We start from the raw sequence: 9770 nt of genomic DNA, 5'->3' as shown, positions 1-9770 counted from the left end.
GAAAGAGGGCGAGAGCGAGGAGAGCGCGCGAATGAGAGGAGAGAGAGAGGAGAGAGAGGGAGAGAGAAGCAGAAATGAAAGGAAAGCGCCGTGGTGGCGGCGGCGGCGGCCGCGGCGGAGCGGGAGGCTGGGGAGGCTGGGGAGGCGGCGGCGGCGGCGGCGGCGGCGGCGGCGGCGGCGGCGGCGGCGGCTCCCGGGCCCGCACGTGGGTGTCTCGGCGCCCCGCGCGCTCCCCCCACACCCGGCCCGGGACTCAAAGTTTCACCCCCTCGCCGCGCCGCCCCGCCCCTGCGGCTGCCCACAAACTTTATTCTCCGGGGCGGGGGGGGGGGGGGGGTTGCTGCGCGTCCCCGCCGTCCCGGGTGGGGGGGGTGGGGGAGGGCCGAGCGCGCCGCCGCGGAGGAGGGGGGGGGAATCGGGGCGCCCCGGAGGGCAGCCGGCGGCCGCACGTCGTGCGCTGCTGGACCCCGGCCCGGCCGGCGTCGGGGCGCCCCGGCCGGGGGACCTGTTGAAGGCGCTCGCCGGCTGGCGGGGTCCCCACGGCCTGTCCCCAGGCTCCTTAGTCTCACTTCCCCTTCCTCGTCGCCCCTCTCTGTCTCCTCGCGGTCATTTTCCTAATTGGACAGAGCTGTGGGGTGTGATCGCCGGCGTCAGACTAGGGGGCCAGGAGGCTGCCGGGTGAGCGCGGGGACCCGGGGACCGACGGGGCAGCCCCTACAAGCGCGCGGATCCCGCAGATCCGGCCCTGGTGCCACCGTCCCCCTAACTGCGGACTTGCTAACTAGTGCGTATCGGGGGTTTTTTCCAACTTGCCTTTTAAGATGACTTTTATGGTGGCTGCAACTGCTTCCCTCCAGTCTGAGCTGTAGTTTGGGAAGATTTAAGAGGCCAGGGAGGTGCTGGCGTGGGTTTTAACTAACCCGAAACGGTCCTTGGTGTATCTCTAAGCTCTGCGTTGGTTGGGGCAAAGGCAGAGCCGTAGCCTGGGTGCGTTTTCACAGGGACACTGCGAGGTGCTCGTCCTTGCCAGTCTGAGCGGTCCAGTGAGTGACCATCCTGGTGGCCCACCTTTGAGCTGCAGGCTGAGCGCCCTAACTGCTAAGAACACCCTGAGCGCCTTTTATTTCTGAGCAAAGTGGAAACTCCTAGCAGTTGTCGACCTGGAGGGGACGTAATCGGTTCCCGTGGGCGCCTGGGAAATTCACAAAAATTCCCCCACAGGTGTGCAGAGCAGGACTTTGCACCCTTGGGGGTCACCCAGCCAACTTTGAAGCTACTCTTTGAGTTCTGCCTTTGTACACGTGTAAGCAAAAACAGTCAAAGTTCGTTTCTCCCAAGTAGAGGGCTCCTGGGCCTGCATCCCTGTTGTGCTCTTATCTAGGGGGCCTTCAAAGGAGCGGGTCTTATGGGAGAAGGGAAGAAAACCACCCCTAATTGTCATTAGACGTTAGAAACTGTATTTTTAGTGTTTGTGATCAAGCCATGGGCCTGTCCAGTTTTGATTTTTTGAGACCTAGTATGATTGTACCTTTCTTGTTTGCTTTAAAGTGAATATTGTTTTCTAGAGTTTTCTTGGTGGTTTTGTCAACTGGCCCATAGGCCACGTGTCACCCTGACCAAGCACCTGCCTGACCCCTAATTGATCACCTATAGCTCCAGCTGCATCTGTGCTCCCGAAACCTGCAGGATCTGGCTTTCTCACACGAGGGCAGTGGGAGTAGAGCTGCTTTCTTTTGAGTAGGGGGAGCTGGACATTTGGGTCACATCTTCTTTCCTGCAGTCTCGCCTGGTTGCCCACCTGTCTATGGAGGGAGATGCAGTGAGTTGAAGTGAGGGCAGGTGCTCACTCTTCTCCAGGCAGATTCTTAGGTGAGTCCTTGTCCTGTGGTGTGTGGCCAACAGGCCATTTGTTCCGTTCTTGGGTCACTTCCATTCCAACCAAGCATTTCCTACCAAGGAGAATTTTTTTTTTTAAGATTTTATTTACTTATTTGACAGAGAGAGACACAGCGAGAGAGGGAACACAAGCAGGGGAAGCGGGAGAGGGAGAAGCAGGCTTCCCACGGAGCAGGGAGCCCGATGCAGGGCTCCATCCCAGGACCCCGGGATCATGACCTGAGCCGAAGGCAGACGCTTAACGACTGAGCCACCCAGGCGCCCCCTTACCAAGGAGACTTATTTTAGTCTCGCTGTCTAGAGACAAGGACACAGACAAGGTCTGGAAGGGTTCTTGAGTTGAAGGAAGGGAAACTAATGGGACCACCAGAGATTTTGCACGACTTCTATTTTAGGTTTGCCTTGTAGCCCAGAGATATTTCTGTCGGAGTCTGCTTAAAAAGTTCAAGTTTGAAGTTAGAAGGGAGTAAATAAACAAAGGAGAAGTCAGGTGTATCTCGGGGGATGCTCCCCACAGGCGCCTCATCTGGCTTGCTCACCACCAGGTCCCAGACCTGGGGCTCATGTTGCTGAGTTAAGGAATCTCTGAATCTGTTGAGTCTCATGTTAATGATGGTTGATCTCAACCCTTAGACTTCAAAGCTGGAAGACACCTTAGAGATTGTCTAAGAGAAACCGAGGCAGGAGAAAAGCTCCATGCCTAGGGCCACACTCTGTTGACAGAGCCAGCATTTGAATGTTGAGCTTTCAGAGTCCATTTCCAGTGTTCTTCAGCACAAGGCCAGGGCCTCTCTTCCTGCTGGGGGTCCCAAATCAGGCTCTGTCCAAAGAGTGTGGCTCTGAGAATAAAGCCATCGGTGTATGCTACCTGCAGGGGACAGGTAAACGGAGCACCTTATTGCCCAGGTGTGTTACACATGTACTGTTCTGGAGGATTTGACAGGCCGGCGTGACTGCTAGGGGGAACCAGGACCGAAGGCCCCCCCTTCCGTGGGGCAGCATTTTAATCATCAGGATATTCCCAAGTCACACTCAGCACTTTTGGATCTGGCATGCTTTCTTCATGCTTTGTACTTGTGTGCAGTTTATTTAGGATTGGTCTGCCGAGAAGAATGGGGGTGTAGGGAAGAGCCAGAGACCTGAACTGATGTTTGTTCATGGGTCAGATCTCCTACTAGAATGTTAGCTCGTGAGGGTAGAAAGCCTTTGTTCATTGCTGAGCCCCTGTGCCCACGTGGTGGGCCCTCAATGATACTTGGTGAATAAGTGTCCTGGGCATTGGGAAAAAGACCTCCCTCCCAGAAGGAACCCGTGAGTGACACACAGAGGCGGGGATGGGAAGGTGATTGATGGGACCTGCAGAGTTTTGCAGTGAGTCATGGCTTCAAACAAGCTCTAGACAGGTAAGGCAGGAGCAGCTGGGAAGAGTCGATCCGAAATAGGTGGAGCCACGGGGTAGAGATTGTGCAAAACAATAGAGAGATCTCAAATTGCGCTGGATAGAGGGAGAATAGTAATAATCGTGTATCTGGGGCCAGGCTTGTGCTATGTGTGTGTGTATCATGTCCCTTAGTATTCCCATTTGGCAGATGGGGAAACTAGAGCATAGAGGAGTTGAGTCACTTGCTGAAGGACACAGAGCTGATCCCTGAACCTGGGCTGTCTGGCTTCAGACTTTGCCTCCCTAGAGCTGAGCACTCAGAGCTTTGGAGTTCCTCAAAAGGATGGCAGCAGAAAAATTCAAAAAGAGACTGTTGGTCTGCAGTGGAGTGAGGCTGGTCAGGGGGCGTGCTCCCTGCTCCTGATGCCGGAGCCCGCGCAGTGCTCAAAGACCGTTTACCCAAGGAAGATTCGAAGGGAATGCTTCTTTGGGAGGCCTAACCATTCCCCAAGTAGAGTAGCTAGTACAGATCTGGGACTATTTTGCACTTGATAAACATTTAGGAGACGTTTTTCTTTTGAACTATGCTTTTCAACTTAAATTTTAATTGGTATGTATTTGAAACTGCTGGGAATTCTAAAGCTACAAGTATCACTGTTGGCCTTGAGGCCTCCAGAAGGTGTTTTCCACGGGTGTAAACCTTCCCTTTCTACTCGAGGATGCTGGTCCAGGCTATTACAGAGCACAACAGCTCCCCTTTTATTGACAGTGTGATTTGCCGGTCTCTGTGCTGGGCCCGACCTCATGGAGCTTGTAGTCTCCCTGGGAGACAGACACTGAACTAATAATTACACAAATACTCTTTAATTACAGTTGTTATAAACACTTCAAAGGGAAAAGTACAGAGGCCATGGGAGCTGATAATCAGGGAGCATGGAGGGGAAGAGAGGCTTTCCTGAAGAAAGGGCATTTAAACAGCCGCAGGAAGGGTGGGTGAAGAGGCTTTAGCCAGGGTGGGATAGTCCATTAACCTTGACGTAAACCCTTGCTACTCTTAAGTGGTCCGAGCACCTGCAGCATCAGCATCACGGCCCGGGAGCCTGCTAGAAATGCAGAAACTGCATTTTCACACAACTCACCTGCACGGTAAAGTCTGAGAAATGCCAAAGGAATCCAAGTACTGACCCGGGAGGTTCTCAGCTTGGCTGTGAATGAGTGGGGTGGCCACTGGGAAAGTCACTTCTCTGGTTAATTAGGGAATTAGATCATTTCGTGAGTTCCTTCTGGCTTCTGTCATCTTTGGCTTTTGCTGGTTTGCGCTGTTTCCAAGCTTATTAAGAGTGAGGGCCCAGGCGTCTGCAGCATCCGCCTCTGCGGGGCCTTGGGTGAGGGTGCCCAGCAAGCACGGGGTCTGTGCAGTGGCCTGGCTTCAGTAGATGCTGCACAGTGGCCCGACCTTTGGGGAGCGTTGGGGAAGGATCAGAATAATTCACAAAGAGCAGGTAGAGCTTTATTGCACACTGAGAGATTGTCTTAAGGTGACCCAGGGAGGATTTGGCCTGAATCGAGAGCAAAACGGGCAAGGGTCAGAAGGGCTTTGGGGAAGAAAGGTGTAACATTTCTGCCAAAAGCGGAACCTGAAACGGGGCTGTTGCTCAATAGTCCATTGCCTGTGAACATGAGACTTGAAGCGTTGCCACAGAGTTTCGCGCCTGAGATGCTCACATCAGTGTGGAGAGTACCAGAGGGCTGAGAGTGGTCCTTGAGCCTTGCAGTGTGGGGCGCGGGGAGGCGAGGGGGTACTTGAGTTCACAGGCAGCTGTGCAGAGTGTTATGGGGATGTGTGCGCACTTTGCTGGGGAGAGGACCCATAGCTCTTGCCAGCCTCAAAGGGGTCTGTGGCTTCCCCGAACTATAGGGCAGATGCCTTTCTGAACTAATCTCACCCAACTTTCTTAATGACACAGCACTTACTAGGGACCAGGCACCATTGTAAGCACTTTCCATATTATCTGGTCATTTAGGTTGAATAACTTTCCGGAGGTCAAGTGTCAAAACCAGGCCTGGCGCCGGATGGGTGGGCCCCAGGGCGTCCCTGCTTGCAAAGCCTCACTTCGTTAACAGGGCAGGTGGGACTAGGGGAGAACTCCTTTGGTAAGAACAGAAATGGAGATTACGGAGGCCCCTACGATTACAAGTTATGTGTCTCCCAGTTCGTTGCTCATGCATAAAACAGAAAGGTTTTTCCCCGAGGAAACAGGTTACCCATTGCACCAGGTTGCCGGGCTAGCCCATGAGAGCCTGTGTCACTGTTGGGCCCAACTCGTTTTTGTTTGCTCAAAAAAAAAAAAAGAAGAAGAAAAGAAAAGAAAAAATTTAAAAAGACGGCCGCAGTACTGCAGGCTAAATTAAAAATTCTAGCACTGGGCAGGAGATCCTTGAAGACGTGCACTGTCGAATAGAGGGTGAGGCGGGGTCAAGAGATTGGGGTAGATTCCTAAAGGGGGATTAAAGGTTGTGACAAGCCAAAGCAGGGCCAAAAACCTATGTCGAATCAGCAGCTTCAAAAGGTAAAATGACTGGTTCTTATTATGTACTAATTAATGTGTGTAGCTCGCAGACCTGACCCTTCCCCCATCCCCAAGTGCGTTACCCCCAAGGACAGAGGCCTTTTGTTTTCTCTTTAATTCATTTCTGTAATATGTGAATTTTTATCAGTATATATTATCTTTATAATCTATATATTTATAAGTGGAGTAAAAAGACTGTTAGAAGTGGGTTGACCTCAAGGGGGGTTTTAATTCTGTCTTCTGCAACCGTCACGGTAAAGGCGTTTCTGATACTACACCTATATGCTCTATTGTGTGTATATTTGGGGAGTACTGAGAGGTGTTGGAATCGTGAGGATTTTCAGTGCAGTGGGAAGCTGAGAATAGGGGATCATGTTTGTGGCCATACTGCTTTCCCTTTCTTCCTTCTGTGTCCCCAGTGTGTAATAAGTAGGGGATCAAAATCCGGTAAGAATGATCACCACCGAAATCAGGAATGTCCACGCTCCAGATTTACGCGGGACACTAACTTCTGTGATGACTCTTGGTTGTGTGTGGTTTGTCTTCTGGGTGGTGTCTGAACGCCATCCATGACGCCATCCTGTTCCCAGTAGGGCAGCCATGGAATGGGCTATCCTGTGTGCGTTCGGTAAAAAACAAGAGCCAAACCTCAGTGGTGGTTTTGTGCACCATGTCACAACGTCCTCACAAGGACCACATCCACGCCAGCCTCTTGAAAAGCATCAGGTACCCTTTGGAGGCTGGTGCTGCTGGTAGGCTAACCCCACCCTGTGATGTTTGATCCTGGGGCCCCCGGAGCTTACATGCCTCACCTCCCGTCACTAGCCACAGACCACGAGTTCACTGTGGACTTGCCATTACCTGAAAGCAGGTGGCCTTTGAAATTCAGAATTCTTCCCATCCCCCACCACTGCACAACCCCTCCTAGAAACACCCCTGCCCCAAGCTGGGAAGCCTATGCCTACCACTGGGGGAGCATGGCTGCCATCGGTCCCAGCCCTAGATCCCTGTATCCTGCCCCCAGCTGCCTCCCTAGGCCTGAGCATCCCACATCCTCCTTTGGCCCTGCCTCTCCCCAACTCCCGTATCACTCTCTCCCCCCTAGGACTTGACAGAGAAGAGTTCACCCTTTCTGTCCCTGCTTCTTCTCTCCAGCTCTGAAAGAGCAGAGTATTTCACTCCCCATTCCTACCTGTGTTTGCAGAGGCCCCTGGCCCACCCCCTAATCACACCTGGCAGTCCGTTTTGGGGCCTCTACTCACCTGACTTCTCCGTAGCAGATACTGTCGTGGAGGGTGTTGGCTTGTCACTCTGGGCACTCTTCCTCCGTCTCTGATGCTACTGTTTTCCGCCATTCCCTCCTCTCCTAGCTGCACTTTGGTGCCTCAGCCAGGGTTCTCTGCTGCCCGTTTCCCTTCCATGGCTCTGGTTTCGGACTCTTGTCTTATGTCCCCGTCTCCGTGTATCCTGTAAACAGTCCAGAGCTGGGTTGACATTGGTTATAGTTTCAGATATATATGGATTTCTTTCTACCATCTTATTTTGTGCTTTCTGTTTCTTCTTTTTTTGATTCTCTGTCCACTCTTTAATTTTTTAAAGACTTTATTTTTCAGTAATCTCTACATCCATCATGGGGCTCAAACCCACCACCCCAAGATCAAGTGTCGCACACTCCACTGACTGACTGAGCCATCCAGGCGCCCCTGTTCATTTTTTTAAATTGATTAAGAGGTGGTTTTTTTCTTTTCTTTCCTTCATTCTGTTTTTTTCTCTACTGCTTTGCAGCTTACACACTCTGTTTCTATTCTTTTGACGCATGCAGACTGCAGAAGTTAGTTGGTGTCTGTATCTTTTCTTAAATAATGCAAGGACCTTGGAATGCTTTATATAAAGTCACCGTTGTGACACATTGAGTTGTCACACAGTGGTTTAGATGCATCTTATTTTGCTCTTCAGTTCCACAAATTAGGCATTTATTTATTTATTTATTTATTTAAAGAGAGGGAGAGGGGAGGGGCAGAAGGAGAGGGAGCCAACTCCACATCCAGCACAGAACCCGACGTGGGGCTCGATCTCAGGACCCTGAGATCATGACCTGACTTGAAATCAAGAGTCAGACGCTTGGGCGCGTGGGTGGCTCAATCACTTAAGTGACTGCTTTTGGCTCAGGTTGTGATCCTGGAGTCCTGGGGTTGAGTCCCACATTGGGCTCCCGGCTCAGCGGAAAGCCTGCTTCTCCCTCTGACCCTCTGCCCTCTCCTGCTGTTTCTCACTCTCTCTCTCTCTCTCTCTCTCTCAAATAAATAAATAAAATCTAAAAAAACAAAAGAGTCAGACGCTTAACTGACTGAGCCACTCGGGTGCCCCAAGCATTTATTTTTAATGTCCTGTGCAGTTAACCTTTGCTTTGATTTTCCACCTGTCTTCCATTTTGTTTCCTGATTTCTCCTTGCATCGAAGACCTACTTTCTATGATCAGAACAGCATGTGGTGAAGATCTTTTAGTCATAAACTTTTCAGTTTCTGTTTGGCTAAAATTGTATGTCATCCTTGTTGTCAAAGTATTGTTTTAGTGGGTATAAAACATTAGCTTGATAGTTATTTTCTCTTGAGTATTTAAAGATCATATTCCAGAGGCGCCTGGGTGGCTCCGTCGGTTGAGCATCCAACTCTTGATTTTGGCTCCGGTCGTGATCTCAGGGTCCTGAGATTTGGGTCCAGGCTCAGCGCAGAGCTTGCTTGTCCCTCCACTCTCCCCCTGCTTGTCCACGAGCTCTCGCTCTCTCTCTCTCTCTCCAAAATAAACAAATAAAATCTTTTTAAAAATAAAATATAGTATTCCATTGTCTTCTGGTCAGGTGTTGATGTTGAGAAACTGGTAGCACAATTATTGTTCTTCTTAAGTAATATCTTCTGCCTGGTTGTTGTTGGGGGGGTGCATGTGTGTGCATGCGTGTGTGTGAGTGTGTGTGTGCGCACACATGCACGCTCATTTGTATGTTTTGCAGTTCATGATTATTTACTTAGGAGTGGATTTGAATTTATTCGGCTAAGGATTCATTGGGCTTCCTGAAACCAAAGATAGGTGACTTTTATCAGTTCTAGAGGATTTTCAGTGGTTATCTCTTGGAATATTGTCTCTCCATCATTATCTCTCTCTGGTCTCTCTCTTGGGAACTCCAGTTAGATGTATGGTAGGTCTTACTCTCTCCTTTATGTTTCTTAACTTCCATTTCATTTTCAGTCTTTTGGTTTTCTGTAATGTTTTCTGGATAATATCTTACTTGTCTTCCAGCTCACTAATTCTTTAGTTATCTCTAATCTTCTGTTTAGTCCTTCCACAGAAGTATGTTTAGTATCAATATTAACTCACAAATTTTAATATATTGGATATGTTTTCACTGCACTTATTATTTTTGATGCTCATCCTTGGAGTTTTTAACCTGGATGATTATATTTTTTATTTCTGTTTCTATTTTATCCTTTTCCGAGGATGCATGGTGGTGGTTTGTGTTTTTTTTAAATAATCTCTTGATTCCTTCCTTGTGTTTTTAATTCCCCATTTTTTATTAATCACATTAAACATACTTATTTTTGGATTCTGTATCCAATAATTCCAGTCCCTGAAGTGTTTGCAGGAATAGTTCTGTCATACAATGCTTCTGCTCATTCCCACTCTTGAGGGCTTGCTCCCTATGTGTCTGATGATTTTTGGTTTTGTTTTTAAGATTTATTTATTTGAGAGAGAGAGAGAGTGAGCACTCGTGAGGGAGGGAGGAGCAGAGGGAGAGGGAGAGGGAGAGAGAATCCTCAAGCAGACTCCCCGCTGAGCACGGAGCCCAAGGCGAGGCTCCATCTCAAGACCCTGAGATCATGACCCGAGCCAAAATCAAGAGTCACATGCTTAACCAAGTGAGCCACAA

General features: G+C 49.9%; 1 protein-coding gene across 6 annotated transcripts in view; it reads left to right on the top strand.

Annotated features, from left to right (window-relative positions):
* ZNF710 (zinc finger protein 710) overlaps positions 1-9770 on the top strand; it is a 67692-nt gene that overhangs the window by 2090 nt on the left and 55832 nt on the right. The window contains exon 1 of one of the 6 annotated variants that reach the window (XM_025893055.2): positions 460-678. The exons of 3 other annotated variants lie outside the window; for them this stretch is intronic. The gene's annotated coding sequence lies outside the window, so the exon portion shown is untranslated. 2 more of the 6 variants (XM_025893056.2, XM_025893052.2) reach the window with 2 other exon arrangements.

Source organism: Callorhinus ursinus, unplaced genomic scaffold (assembly GCF_003265705.2).
Source record: "Callorhinus ursinus isolate GAN/ISIS: 27379988/994484 unplaced genomic scaffold, GSC_fseal_2.0 scaffold45, whole genome shotgun sequence".
NCBI lineage: Eukaryota > Metazoa > Chordata > Mammalia > Carnivora > Otariidae > Callorhinus > Callorhinus ursinus.
Note: the sequence above shows the minus strand (reverse complement) of the source record. Positions and strands in the feature narration are given on the sequence as shown.